Source organism: Salmo salar, chromosome 01, assembly GCF_965601325.2.
Source record: "Salmo salar chromosome 01, fSalSal1, whole genome shotgun sequence".
Lineage (NCBI taxonomy): Eukaryota > Metazoa > Chordata > Actinopteri > Salmoniformes > Salmonidae > Salmo > Salmo salar.
The window spans coordinates 78,780,610-78,797,025 of NC_138291.1; the positions used below are offsets into that span (position 1 = coordinate 78,780,610).

The window sequence follows — 16,416 nt, forward strand, 5'->3', positions numbered from 1 at the left end:
ATTTACAAACTCATAGACAAAAAAAGTAATAGTTGGCCCTGCACATTGACTATGTATATAGCCTCGCTATTGTTATTTTACAGCTGCTGTTTAATTATTTGTTAGTTTTATTTTTAAAAATTACTTATCTATTTTTTACTTAATACTTTTTTTTCTTAAAACTTCTTAAATCATTGTTGGTTAAGGGCTTGTAAGTAAGCATTTCACTGTAAGGTCTACACCTGTTTTATTCGCGCATGTGACAAATACAATTTGATTTGATTTGATTTGAAGTGAACACTCTATATAACATGTAAACAACCTAACCAGCTCTGCTAGGGGGAGTAAAATGGTCAGTGAGGTGTCTCTCATTTGTGTCTGAAAGTAGCTAGCTAGGAAGCTAGCCAACTTTAGCCTGTTAGTTTGGGTGCTTGTTTGGGACAACACATGCATTGGCAGGCAAGATGCAGAAGGACGAGCAGGCTATTCCCCATTGTTTATCAGTGCAATTTTGAGAGGCTTTATCTAATGTTTCTTCATTAGTTTTTATCTCATCTTGCTCTGACTAGCATTAGTTGTTGATCTTGTTGTTGTTGATGTGCATATAGGGAAAGATACATATAGCTTCACACCGCGTGGCCGCTGCCACTCTAACCTGGTGGTCCCAGCGCGCACGACCCACGTGGAGTTCCAGGTCTCCGGCAGCCTCTGGAGCTGCCGGTCTGCAGGCAATAAGGCTGAGTTCATCTCAGCCTATGCTACCCTCCAGTCCCTAGACTTCCTGGCGCTGACGGAAACATGGATTACCACAGATAACACTGCTACTCCTACTGCTCTCTCTTCGTCTGCCCACGTGTTCTCGCATACCCCTAGAGCATCGAGCCAGCGGGGTGGTGGCACTGGAATCCTCATCTCTCCCAAGTGGACATTCTCTCTTTCTCCCCTGACCCATCTGTCTATCTCCTCATTTGAATTCCATGCTGTCACAGTTACCAGCCCTTTCAAGCTTAACAACCTTATCATTTATCGCCCTCCAGGTTCCCTTGGAGAGTTCATCAATGAGTTTGACGCCTTGATAAGTTCCTTTCCTGAGGATGGCTCACCTCTCACAGTTCTGGGTGACTTTAACCTCCCCACGTCTACCTTTGACTCATTCCTCTCTGCCTCCTTCTTTCCACTCCTCTCCTCTTTTGACCTCACCCTCTCACCTTCCCCCCCTACTCACAAGGCAGGCAATACGCTTGATCTCATCTTTACTAGATGCTGTTCTTCCACTAATCTCATTGCAACTCCCCTCCAAATCTCCGACCACTACCTTGTATCCTTTTCCCTCTTGCTCTCATCCAACACTTCTCACTCTGCCCCTACTCGGATGGTATTGCGCCATCCCAACCTTCGCTCTCTCTCTCCCGCTACTCTCTCCTCTTCCATCCTATCATCTCTTCCCTCTGCTCAAACCTTCTCCAACCTATCTCCTGATTCTGCCTCCTCAACCCTCCTCTCCTCCCTTTCTGCATCCTTTGATTTTCTCTGTCCCCTATCCTCCAGGCCGGCTCGGTCCTCCCCTCCTGCTCCGTGGCTCGACGACTCACTACGAGCTCACAGAACAGGGCTCCGGGCAGCCGAGCGGAAATGGAGGAAAACTCGCCTCCCTGCGGACCTGGCATCCTTTCACTCCCTCCTCTCTACATTCTCCTCTTCTGTCTCTGCTGCTAAAGCCACTTTCTACCACTCTAAATTCCAAGCATCTGCCTCTAACCCTAGGAAGCTCTGTGCTACCTTCTCCTCCCTCCTGAATCCTCCTCCCCTCCCCCCATCCTCCCTCTCTGCGGATGACTTCGTCAACCATTTTGAAAAGAAGGTTGACCATATCCGATCCTCGTTTGCTAAGTCAAACAACACCGCTGGTCCTGCTCACACTGCCCTACCCTGTGCTTTGACCTTTTTCTCCCCTCTCTCTCCAGATGAAATCTCACGTCTTGTGACGGCCGGCCGCCCAACAACCTGCCCACTTGACCCTATCCCCTCCTCTCTTCTCCAGACCATTTCCGGAGACCTTCTCCCCTTCCTCACCTCGCTCATCAACTCATCCTTGACCGCTGGCTACGTCCCTTCCGTCTTCAAGAGAGCGAGAGTTGCACCCCTTCTGAAAAAACCTACACTCGATCGCTCCGATGTCAACAACTACAGACCAGTATCCCTTCTTTCTTTTCTCTCCAAAACTCTTGAACGTGCCGTCCTTGGCCAGCTCTCCTGCTATCTCTCTCAGAATGACCTTCTTGATCCTAATCAGTCAGGTTTCAAGACTGGGCATTCAACTGAGACTGCTCTTCTCTGTGTCACGGAGGCTCTCCGCACTGCTAAAGCTAACTCTCTCTCCTCTGCTCTCATCCTTCTAGACCTATCTGCTGCCTTTGATACTGTGAACCATCAGATCCTCCTCTCCACCCTCTCCGAGTTGGGCATCTCCGGCGCGGCCCACGCTTGGATTGCGTCCTACCTGACAGGTCGCTCCTACCAGGTGGCGTGGCGAGAATCTGTCTCTGCACCATGCGCTCTCACCACTGGTGTCCCCAGGGCTCTGTTCTAGGCCCTCTCCTATTCTAGCTATACACCAAGTCACTTGGCTCTGTCATATCCTCACATGGTCTCTCCTATCATTGCTATGCAGACGACACACAATTAATCTTCTCCTTTCCCCCTTCTGATAACCAGGCGGCGAATCGCATCTCTGCATGTCTGTCAGACATATCAATGTGGATGACGGATCACCAGCTCAAGCTGAACCTCGGCAAGACGGAGCTGTTCTTCATCCCGGGGAAGGACTGCCCGTTCCATGATCTCGCCATCACGGTTGACAACTCCCTTGTGTCCTCCTCCCAGAGTGCTAAGAACCTTGGCGTGATCCTGGACAACACCCTGTCGTTCTCCACTAACATCAAGGCGGTGACCCGATCCTGTAGGTTCATGCTCTACAACATTCGCAGAGTACGACCCTGCCTCACACAGGAAGCGGCGCAGGTCCTAATCCAGGCACTTGTCATCTCCCGTCTGGATTACTGCAACTCGCTGTTGCAGTAACTCGCTGTAACAGCCACTTGCAGGCTAAGGCGCGATTTTCAAAACCTTAAAAATCCTATTACTTCAATTTCTCAAACATATGACTATTTTACAGATATTTAAAGACAAGACTCTCGTTAATCTAACCACACTGTCCGATTTCAAAAAGGCTTTACAACGAAAGCAAAACATTAGATTATGTCAGCAGAGTACCAAGCCAGAAATAATCAGACACCCATTTTTCAAGCCAGCATATAATGTCACCAAAACCCAGAAGACAGCTAAATGCAGCACTCACCTTTGATGATCTTCATCAGATGACAACCCTAGGACATTATGTTATACAATACATGCATGTTTTGTTCAATCAAGTTCATATTTATATCAAAAACCAGCTTTTTACATTAGCATGTGACGTTCAGAACTAGCATACCCCCCGCAAACTTCCGGGGAATTCGCTAACATTTTACTAAATTACTCACGATAAACGTTCACAAAAAGCATAACAATTATTTTAAGAATTATAGATACAGACCTCCTCTATGCACTCGATATGTCCGATTTTAAAATAGCTTTTTGGTGAAAGCACATTTTGCAATATTCTAAGTACATAGCCCAGGCATCACGGGCTCGCTATTTAGACACCCGGCAAGTTTAGCACTCACCATAATCATATTTACTATTATAAAAGTTTGATTACCTTTTGTTGTCTTCGTCAGAATGCACACCCAGGACTGCTACTTCAATAACAAATGTTGGTTTGGTCCAAAATAATCCATCGTTATATCCGAATAGCGGCGTTTTGTTCGTGCGTTCCAGACACTATCCGAAATAGTAAAGAAGTGTCGCGTGCATGGCGCAATTCGTGACAATAAAATTCTAAATATTCCATTACCGTACTTCGAAGCATGTCAACCGCTGTTTAAAATCAATTTTTACGCCATTTTTCTCGTAGAAAAGCGATAATATTCCGACAGGGAATCTCCTTTTCGGCAAACAGAGGAAAAAATCCCAAAGGCGGGGGCGGTCGGGTCACGCGCATAAGCCCAGAGTCCCTTGATCGGCCACTTGAGAAAGGCGATAATGTGTTTCAGCCTGGGGCTGGAATGACGACATTCTGTTTTTTCCCGGGCTCTGAGCGCCTATGGACGACGTGGGAAGTGTCACGTTAGAGCAGAGATCCTTAGTAAATGATAGAGATGGAAAAGAAGTTCAAGAAATGGTCAGACAGGCCACTTCCTGTAAAGGAATCTCTCAGGTTTTGACCTGCCATTTGAGTTCTGTTATACTCCCAGACACCATTCAAACAGTTTTAGAAACTTTAGGGTCTTTTCTATCCATATGTAATAAGTATATGCATATTCTAGTTACTGGGTAGGAGTGGTAACCAGATTAAATCGGGTATGTTTTTTATCCAGCCGTGTCAATACTGCCCCCTAGCCCTAACAGGTTAAACCCCTACAACTCATCCAGAACGCCGCAGCCCGTCTGGTGTTCAACCTTCCCAAGTTCTCTTACGTCACCCCGCTCCTCCGCTCTCTCCACTGGCTTCCAGTTGAAGCTCGCATCCGCTACAAGACCATGGTGATTGCCTACGGAGCTGTGAAGGGAACGGCACCTCCATACCTTCAGGCTCTGATCAGGCCCTACACCCAAACAAGGGCACTGCGTTCATCCACCTCTGGCCTGCTGGCCCCCCTACCTCTGAGGAAGCACAGTTCCTGCTCAGCCCAGTCAAAACTGTTCGCTGCTCTGGCACCCCAATGGTGGAACAAGCTCCCTCACGACGCCAGGACAGCGGAGTCAATCACCACCTTCCGGAGACACCTGAAACCCCACCTCTTTAAGGAATACCTAGGATAGGATAAAGTAATCCTTCTAACCCCCCCCCCCCCCCCCCCCCCTAAAAGATTTAGATGCACTATTGTAAAGTGGTTGTTCCACTGGATATCATAAGGTGAATGCACCAATTTGTAAGTCGCTCTGGATAAGAGCGTCTGCTAAATGACTTAAATGTAATGTAATGTAAATGTAAAGAGAGCCTACCTGTTTATGGTTGTTTGATCAATAGGATTGTAAAGTTCCCAAATGTTAGAGGACTCCCATGGTATTTAGCTGCGTATTTGCAGAAATCCATTCAAGTGTATTTTGTGGCTTTTGCCGAATGTGTTCTAATGATCTAAAGTCACGCTGTTGCAACTAACTGCCTGTAAACACACAGTCAAGTTCAAAGTGAATGATGGCAGACCCTTGTGGCAAATTGCTTGTTTGCATATAGGCCTACTGTACCTGATTGGCTATGGCACACTGGCCTGCATAGACTCAGGTCCTGGACGAGACAGATGTTTTTATTAGGTTTTATTTACTGCAGTGTCTATTAATTGTCCAAATGCACAGCGCTTTCCCACTCTATATTGCTTAGTATACGTAATTCCAAAACATTCCAAGAATTTATGAAAATGTGAAAATGACCATATCTAAGTGCTCTCCTCTCAGAAAATGTTTTTAAAAAGTTGAATATTCTTCCTGTTGGTGTATATGAACACATTTTTATTAGATTTCATGTTGCTAAAATGCTGTCAGTTCCTCTTTAACTAGTCGCTCAAAGCACTTCATGATGACACAAGTACGTGGTACTAGTCATTTAGTTCAGTTATCTTCGCTTTCTTGGTTACAGGAACAATGGTGAACATCTTGAAGCATGTGGGGACAACAGACTGAGATAGGGAGAGATTAAATATGTCCGTAAACACTTTATATTGTATTTATACTTGGGATATCACTTTTCAACAGTAAACGAATGCTGTTTGCGAGGCACAGGGGAAAGTGGTCTTCGCTTAGCAGGCAGTGTGACATCCTTTACAATGATGCTGCTGGACTCTGCAGTTATGGCAGCAGTTATGTCTACTCAGATCTGCAGTTGTGTTAGCTATGGAGTGAGTTTGGGTGGTGAATATAGCCGATGGGGATCTGTGAAACTCACTGCTCAGCCTTAAGTGTTGCTCCTTGTGCAATTGAAAAAAGGCATTTTTCAATAGCGGGATGGGTTGGAACAAATCAGGAGGGCAGTCACGTGTATTTGCTAGGCAGTAGCCCTTTGTTCCAAACTCGATATGAGCTGAATCAGGGGGAAGAGGTAGTCCCTAAGTAGTGCTGAGCGATTAGTGTTTTTTTGATGTCGGTTCGGTTTCAATTATTTTTTTAAACATTAAATGCACTATTATGTGGGTTGAATGCTATAACACAATATAAAACAATGAATAAAAGTCCCATGATGGTAGTGACTGCCCATTACTGCTTATTACTTATTATCCATCATTTATTCACATTACTTTAATTGAATAAAATATTACAGTTGTTCTGTATATTACATTTGTTTTATTTGAATTCATTATTTTATTCCAAGTCATCATATCATCTCTATAGAGCTGCTGCTCATGCTGTCTGACCAAATCATTATTTTAGTCATTCTTCAAAGTAAATAAGACATACTTTTATGACCGCTGAACAGCTCACGAAGCAACTGCTCTCTATGTATCCCCTCCTGATTGTGCATTCTTTGTATCTTATGTAGTAGGCGTAAAAAAAACACAGGCGAGACAATTAGCCTCGCAATGGACTTTGATCATTGTAGTTAATTATTATGTTTTCTGCACTAAACTATGTAGAACATTGACCTGTTAGAAACTCCCTAGTACATTGCACAGTTTGGGCACGATCTGATTTAGAGAAACTGCAGCGGAATGAAATGTACGCATTGAGCTCACAGAAAAAAACCCAGAAAGAAATGGAATTCAAATAATTGAACCGACATTGGCGAATTAGTTTAAAGAAAAGCGAAAATGATTAATTGCACAGCACTATCTCTAAGCAAACACTGTGAGGTCATTTACATTTGCATCACAGGAGGTTGGTGGCACCTTAATTGCGGAGGACGGCTCATGGTAATGGCTGGAGCGAAATAGTGGTATGGTGTTAAATACATCAAACACATGGTTTGATGCCATTCCATTTGCTCCGTTCTAGACATTATTATGAGCCGTCCTCCCCTCAGAAGTTTCCACTGATTTGCATGCATTGCATTGCATTCCTGAGTGAGTGTGTGCGTGTGCATGCCTGTGTGCGTTCATATATCATGCCTGTGTGCGTTCATATATCATGCCTGTGTGCGTTCATATATCATGCCTGTGTGCGTTCATATATCATGCCTGTGTGCGTTCATATATCATGCCTGTGTGCGTTCATATGTCATCCCTGTGTGCGTTCATATATCATGCCTGTGTGCGTTCATATATCATGCCTGTGTGCGTTCATATATCATGCCTGTGTGCGTTCATATATCATGCCTGTGTGCATTCATATATCATGCCTGTGTGCGTTCATATATCATGCCTGTGTGCGTTCATATATCATGCCTGTGTGTGTTCATATATCATGCCTGTGTGCGTTCATATATCATGCCTGTGTGCGTTCATATGTCCGTGTCTGTGTGTGCCTGCATGTGTTTTCACATCTGTCTGTTCATTAACCATGATTCCAGCTGTCTGTGGTATACAGTAGTTTGGCCTGGTTAGCTGGTCCGTGTTCTAGTTTAATTAGATATGGCGTTCCCTATTAGCTACGGCTCACTGCCACACATTACACAGGAACCAGACCCAGTTTACTCATCTGATCATTGCATGCTGGTATTACTCTGACTTTACCACACACACACATTTCTATTAACATACATACAGAAGTACGGCACACACACACACACACACACACACACACACACACACACACACACACTCACACACACACTCACACTCACACTCACACTCACACTCACACTCACACTCACACACACTCACACCATATAAATCATCATGTTATTACTGTTTGTATGAATGGACATGACAGGGTGCCGTGTTTGTTGCTCATGTTTTTTTTAGTTTGAATTGCATTAACAATTTGTTTTAGATGGTTGAGCAAATCGTAAGTAGTACATACAGTACCAAACTGTTTAGTTCACAACCTCAGCCAGGTTCAGCAACCCATTCTTACCACAAATGTTCCTGGTGGCACCTGCACACCTGCAAATACAATCAACGAGTGACTTGTCACTGTTTGATGATTCCCATACACCGCGGAGTAGAAACACGCACGCACGCACGGACACACACACACACACACACACACACACACACACACACACACACACACACACACACACACACACACACACACACACACACACACACACACACACACACACAGATAGAGACACACACATACACATACACACACACACACACACACACACACAGAGAGACACACAGACACGCACATACACACACATACACATACAGATAGAGACACACACAGAGACACACAGACACACAATACACAGACGCACACACACACACACACACAAACACACACAGACAGAGGGGCTGAACCGTACAGCAGTCAGTGAACATAAGAACAAAGGCATACAATGACACAGAGGAAAGAATAACAATGAGTAATCTGCCGCAGTGCTGTGTTTTCACTACCTCTGAAGACCTTGAGTAAAGCTCAGAGGTGGAGTGTGTGTGTGATTATTATAAGCACTAATTACAGTGCTCTGCTGTAATTACAATGCTATAGGGACACACTCCTTTCAGATCACAGATTAAGCCTTCACCCAGCTTCTAATGTCAATCATACAACACACACAGATAACTTTACTCATATACTCTCCTCCCTCTCTCCTTTCCCTCCCTCCTCTCCTCTCTCTGCTCCTCTCTTTTTCTCTGTTCATTGTCTGTCTCTTCTCTCCTCTCTGTGTTGGTGTCTCCTATTATCCATATCTCTTCTCTGCTCTCCCATCTCTCTTGCCTCCCCTCTTCTCTCCACAGTCCATGTATCTCCTCTTCTCTCCTCCCCTTCCCTTCTTCCCTCCCCTCACCTCTATCTATCTCCTCACCACTTATTATTTTCTCTCCTCTCCTCTCTTCTCTCCTCCTTTCTCCACAATAACAAAACTCTCTTTGATGTAGTAACATACTGTTTAAGTTATTTGTCATTAAAGATGCACTATTCAGAAATCGCTCTGCCATTTCGTGGTTGCTAAAATTCTAATAGTTTGCTTAATTTCAGTTTATGTGACAAAATAAGCAAGTATTGTGTAGAGAGTCATTTTACCATCTAAACCGCTGTGGAATATATTTTCCATAAAACAAAACTATTGTATTTTCAGCTGTTTGAAGGTGATAGAAAGCAAAAGACGCAAATAAATTAACTTAAGAATGCGAGTCATACAAATAGGGCACATAGAACAAATATACCACTTCTTAGACTTGCTTTCATTAAGAATGACAGATCTACAACACACATTTCTATGTGAATTTCATGGGGTCGCCCAAAAAGTTACATATTGCAGCTTTAAGACATGAAAAAACATTAATCAAATAATTTGACAAATTACCAACTAGCTATAAGCCAAAGCACATGGCTGTCCCTATAGCTTTACAGCTTTCAAAAACAACAATTCTGACTATTCTTACAGTTTCAGAGGAAGTTGTTAAACGAGCACCAAAAAACATATTTGCCGACAAAGTAGCAAATAAACGGTTGATCTACGAGGAGACAAACCTCTAATAAAACAAATGTACGATCTCAGTTAAAATTCTAATTTAATACCCATAATTTATGGCCCTGAGCAGCTTATTTTTTTAAGGAGAAAACGGTAAACTGAGTAGACATAACTGCTGCTATAATTCTGGGGGGAATAAGGTCCATTATGACTTTAAAGATGGCTGAGCGGAGGAGACTGATAGTCTGACAGTTTATGGGTGAGAGTGGTATTTTACCTCATGAGAGAGAGAGAGAGAGAGAGAGAGAGAGAGAGAGAGGGAGAGAGAGAGATCTTGATACTTTAATGTAGTCCACATCATTAAATACAGTATTTGCCTCAGGACTGTGGGTACATAATTGACTGGTAACAAACCCCTATCTTCAGCCGTCCACACTTCAAAGTCAACCATAGGTAGACATAGAAAAACCAAGGTTGTCTTTATAATTGAATGAACTAATCAGACCTTGGATTAGTCATTTAGGACATTATACTGAAGCTTTAATTGTAACTGTTGTCGTCGGGAATAGAGGACCAAAACGCAGCAGGAATGTGGATGCTCATCTTGTTATTTATTTTAAATAAAGAGAACACCAAAATAACAAACGAAGAACGCACGAACAACAAAACAGTCTTGTCACGCTCACACAGGCAAAACAAGAAACAATCTCCCACAACACTACACCAAACAATTACCCATATATAGGACTCTCAATCAGAGGCAACGAAAAAGCACATGCCTCCAATTGAGAGTCCAACCCCCCATTAACCTACACATAGAAATACCACAAACCAGAAAGAACATAGAAATACATAACATAGAACATAAACCAAAACCCGGAAATAATAAATCTAACACCCTACTACATAAACCATCACCCTGAAACACATAAACAAAATACCCTCTGCCACGTCCTGACCAAACTACAATAGCAAATAATCCCTAAACTGGTCAGGACGTGACATTAATACACTACTTTATCCACTGACTCTCAAGTGCTCTATCCTCCTTCACAGCACAGCTGTCCTTAGAATAAATCAATGTAGGCCTATAAGGGATTTACCATCTTGTAAGCTCTGATGCCATCTTATGGACATGTAGTGGATTTGCATTTGAATCTTGAGATGCGGTTGCTTACTGTGGATGCGTTTCATTTACCTCTCCTTTTTTCTGAAGTGCATTTGCACTTGTTCACTTTCTTTCATGGTTTTGAAGGGACATTATTGGTATATGGAAACTCCCTTTAGCCCATGCTAACACCAATCCAATACCCAAAGACCTGGTCAGTAAATTACTAATTTAATAATTATCTTAGTAAAAGTATTTATCTTCAACTCGCAATCTGTGGATTCTATTTGATTACATAGATTCAAATTGTATGTTAAACATCACAGCATAGTTGAAAGATGTATGGCGCGTAGAAATCTGAAGAGGGTGGCCAGCAGAGAAAGGTGGGATGGGCAGAGGGAAGCTGGGGGTTGGGATGTGGAATTGGAGACAAGTGGGAGTGGAGTTTGTGTGACGCTGAGGGCAGCGTTGTTGCATCTGGTGCCTGTCTGCCTGGGGCTGATGCCGTGCAGGTGTTTCTGTGTGGTGTCATGCATGTGTCATGCAAGTGGGGTCATGCATGCACTCAAGAGTATTCAGTTGGCTTTGCTGTTGTGATTTTTGTTGTCCTTGATGTCTTTAGGTTTTTGCATTGTTGTTTTCTGCTGTTTTCATTTGCTTTTCTCTTTTTTCTCTTTTCTTCATTTTGTTGGTTGTTGTTGCATTGGGGGATGATGGCTTTGGGTGGGGAATGGAATTATTTTATATAATTGTGGGGGGGTTTTCTCCGGGGGGGGGGGGGGACTGTGGGTGGGGTCTCGGATGGTTGAGGGGCGGCTCTAGGGGGGCTGTGGAGGGGATCTTGGGGGGCTGGTGGCCTAGTGGTTGGTAGCTTGGGCCGGTAGCTTGTGGGTTGCTGGTTCGGGTCCCCATTTTTGGCCTTGTGGAGGATCATCTGACGTGCACTTGAGCGGGGCGTTGACCCTGGTTGCTTCTGTGGGTTGCTCTGGATGGGAGTCTGTTGGATGACTGGATGTGATGTGGATGTTAAGCGGCTTCAGTGCAAGTAGATTGTATGTTTTGATGTTCAATAAATAAATGCAACATTTTAAACACCAATCCAATACTTCTACATTTGTGAGGAGTACTGAACAAGTGCACACTTTGTGTCACTTTTCAATGCCTGCCTCTAGGTGTCAGTACAGCATCGTTAGAAAGACCACTTCACAACCAAAGCTGCCAGGGCAAGAGAGGACTGCATGTACTCAATGCAGTGTCTCTTACTGCTAGGACATGATGTTCAATAATGACTTAAAATTGCCATTAGGCACATATCTAGAATCAGCTTCCCCTCTTTGAATACTAACCTTAACAAGTGGAGGGGAAAACAAAACTGACAGTAGATCAGTGTCTGGGAGCAACTTCATCCAAATAGCTTTGACTATTGGAATCATTAATTAGTGAATGTGCATGATTTAATCCTAACCCCCCAGGGAGAGAGCGAGAGAGAGGGAGAGAGAGGAAGTTAATGTACATGCAGTGGTATAAAGTATTTGTTCTTAAGTAAAAAATACTTTAAGGTACTACTTAAGTAGTTTTTTTGTATTTTACTTTACTATTGATATTTTTTGACTCCTTTTACTTTTACTTCACTACATTCCCAAAAGAAAAGAATGTACTTTTTAATCCATACATTTTCCTGACACCCAAAAGTAGTCATTACATTTCGAATGCTGAGCTGTCCTGCTCAGAACATTGTCCAATTCATGCACTTATCATGAGAACATCGCTGGTCATACCTACAGCCTCTGATCTGGGGCACTCCATAAACACACATGCTTTGTTTGTAAATTATGTCTCAGTGTTGGAGTGTGCCCCTGGCTATCCGTAAATAAAATAAAACAAGAAAATTGTTCCATCTGGTTTGTTTAAATAAGGAATTTGAAATGAATGATACTTTTACTTAGACTTTTGATACTTAAGTGTATTTTAGCAATTACATTTACTTTTGATACTTAAGTACATTTAAAACCAAATACTTTTAGACTTTTACTCAAGTAGTATTTTACTGGGTGACTTTCACTTTTTCTTGAGTCATTTTCTATTCAGGTATCTTTACTTTTACTCAAATATGACAATTAGGTACTTTTTCCACCACTGTGGACATGTGTATGATAGACAGAGTGGGAGAGGTAGAAAGAGAGAGAATGGAGAAGTAGAGTAGAAAAGAGAGTAATAGAAAAGAGACTGGGTTGTGGGTTCCTCTGAAAAGATAAGCCTGTGGATCCACAGTCTAATCCAACGTGTACCAGTTAATCAAAGTATGACTTCATATTACAGTTTTTGACAATTGCTTACACATGATTTCTGAAACTACGGCTCCTTTTCTCTAGACTCTACACACAAAACCCTAAAGCACACACAACATGCAAAACGGCACACATCTCTTGCAAAACCAAACACTTCATTCAAAACGATTTTAACTCAAAATTCTCAAAATTGTGTTTTTGCATCAAAACTCTTCACACAAACCATCAAATGATTAGCTCTTATACACGCCAACTACACACGGATGTGACAAATGGAAAACACTACTATCTTGTGTCTTTTGCATGTTCAGTGTGCAGTGGAGTCCACGGCAGTTTGTCAAAGCACTCACACATACATGTATATGCAAAAATATATACAGTATGTATGCATATTCAGTATATATTTACACTATAAACAGAAATGCAAGGGGGGAAAAATGTAATGTATTTCTTTCTCAAAACATAGTATTTTGTATTTTCATCCAGATTTCGGGATGAACAGTAACAGATTAAACAAATACAGTAGAAGAAAAACAAATAGGCTTGTTATTATAAAGAAAAAAACAATTAGGGTGCATCCTGTCTCCATTTTGGGTCTGGCCACAGTACCCCATCAACATCACAAGCGATGAAGGACACCATTCTGACTAATGGCTGCACACATTGTGATGTTGTCACCACGCTGTCCAGAGACATTGACGATGGTGGTGTCCTATGAGGTTTCTTCCCCTGCGGCTTGTTTTAGCTATGTTAAAGCCGACCTCATCAACGTAGACGAAATCATGATGCTCTGCAGCAGCATCTAGTTCCAGAACTCTCTGAAACAGACAAGACAAAACATTATTGTATGACAGTATGAATAGACATAGAGCAGTCAATATGTAGCACAATACACTGGAATACAATACCAATGACAGGATAGTATAGCTTACTTGTACGTATTCATAGCGCAGTTGTTTCACTGTCAGAATTTTGTTCAAATGGTACTCTGTAGAGCTGCTTCATACGAATCTGATAGCGTTTCAGAAGACGGCCAAGTGCGATAAACTCACCCTATTTATGGTACTGAATGTTGTGTTGTCAGTGATGATGTGGTGATGCAGTAGTCGTAAACGTATGCTGTTGTTTGAAATGACCTTATTCACTATGTGTTGTTCCTGCTCTGCTGTGAACAGATGGTTTCTTCCTCCATTGAAGGGACGTCTAGCAATTCTGCAAAAACATGATGTGAATGATTAGGGTGCAAGATTTCTTTCAGTATGAAATGAAATGTTACTGTAGTGCTGTAAGTGCTGCACTGCTGTAAGTACAGTAGCATGGTATAGAGGGTAGGTTTACATCTGTTCTCATTTCAAAATGTCCGTATGACACTTGCTGCAGTGTAGCGGCTCAAGTTAGGCTGGACCCGCTGCCCAGCCTCCCTGAAACTCAAACCATGGTTGACCACATGGCCCGGATCTCATCTGTGATTGTTCTCCTTCCTCCTCTTCCTTGTCCCACTCCTCGTCCTCATCCTCTTCCCCCTCCTCGCCCTTGTCCTCGTCCTCGTCCCCCTCTTACTCTCACTCCTCTTCCTCTAACTCTCTCTCCAAAATTGGCCTCCATTGTTGTCCAAAGCAAGAAAGCCAACCTGAAGCCTATTTATAGTGCTCTATCTCTGATTTCTAAGTGAAGAAATTAGCTATGTGTTTTCACACGTGCGCACTGGTTGTAGGTAATCGGTAAATGAGTGTGGCATTTTGAATGGCAATGTTTTCCAAACGAAACACAAGACCTGTTAGTTTTGAATGATGTATCTAATGTAGAGAACTGTGTTTAGTGTTTTGCAAAAAGTGTGTTTTACAATTGCAAACTGAGTGTAAAGCAGATAATGTGCTTGCAGTTTTGCAGATTAGGTCTGAAGATTAGGTACATGAGTTAATGGTTTCACTGAGTGTGCCTCAAGCACCACTTTTAGTGTGTAAGCCGATTGGAAAAAATGGTAAACCTTACAGTCAGGTCCAATGGGAAATGACATCACAAGTGACATCATCACATTCTGTCTTGTCGAGCTGAATTGATGGGGGATTGGGGAAGTTGAAGTTGCCTCTGGACGCTGATCAGAAACTGATACTAGATCTCTGTCTCGGGGCATCTGAATGGTTCCATTGTGTGGAGTGATCGAGGTTAGTGACTGACCGGCTGACCGGCCGACTGACCGACTGAGACTGACTGACTGGATGACTGACTGACTGTGGCATATGAGCTATTTATAGAAAGCGTGGAAATACCACTGCTTCCTCCTCCTCCCTGCCTGCCAGCAAGTTCCAACAGATGGTAGGAATGTGTTACAGACTGGAGGAGAGACACTGCTAAATTCAATCTGGTTAACAGAGAGAGAGAGAGAGAGAGAGAGAGAGGGGGGATCTGGCTAAAAATACTTGAATCAGTTATAGAACCCATTACCCTTTATGGTTATAAGGTCAGGGGTCCGCTCACCAACCAAGAATTCAAACACCAAATTGAGACTGCATGCAGAATTCTCCAAAAATATCCTCCATGTACAACGTAAAACACCAAATAATGCATGCAGAGCTGAATTAGACCGATACCCGCTAATTGTCAAAATCCAGAAAAGAGACGTTAAATTCTACAACCACCTTAAAGGAAGCGATTCCCAAACCGTCCATAACAAAGCCATCACCTACAGAGAGATGAACTTGGAGAAGAGTCCCCTAAGCAAGCTGGTCCTGGGGCTCTGTTCACAAACACAAACAGACCCCACAGAGCCCCAGGATAGCAACACAATTAGACCCAACCAAATCATGAGAAAACAAAAAGATAATTACTTGACACATTGGAAAGAATTAACAACAAAAAAACAGAGCAAACTAGAATGCTATTTGGCCCTAAACAGAGAGTACACAATGGCAGAATACCTGTGTAACAGTGTAGGTTCCGTCCCTCTCTTCGCCCCAACCTGGGACCCTTGCACACATCAACAACTGACACCCACGAAGCATCGTTACCCATCGCGCCACAAAAGCCGCGGCCCTTGCAACGCAAGGGGAACAACCACTTCAGGTCTCAGAGCGAGTGACGTCACCGATTGAAATGCTATTAGCGCGCACCACCGCTAACTAACTAGCCATTTCACATCGGTTACACCTGACCACTGTGACTGACCCAAACTTAAGGAAAGCTTTGACTACGTACAAACTCAGTGAGCATAGCCTTGCTATTGAGAAAGGCAGCCGTAAAAAGACCTGGCTCTCAAGAGAAGACAGGCTATGTGCACACTGCCCACAAAATGAGGTGGAAACTGAGCTGCACTTCCTAACCTCCTGCCAAGTGTTTGACCATATTAGAGACACATATTTCCCTGAGATTACACAGATCCACAAAGAATTTGAAAACAAACCCGATTTTGATAAACTCCTATA

General features: G+C 43.1%; 1 long non-coding RNA gene across 1 annotated transcript; it reads right to left on the reverse strand.

The window, feature by feature from the left end:
- Positions 1-12,724: 12,724 nt before the first annotated feature.
- On the reverse strand, positions 12,725-16,174 carry LOC106613555 (uncharacterized). The gene is made up of 3 exons (XR_014379088.1): positions 15,913-16,174; positions 13,927-14,206; positions 12,725-13,812 (listed from the first exon to the last, which is right to left on the reverse strand). It is a non-coding gene; the product is annotated as an uncharacterized LOC106613555 (long non-coding RNA).
- Positions 16,175-16,416: the final 242 nt, after the last annotated feature.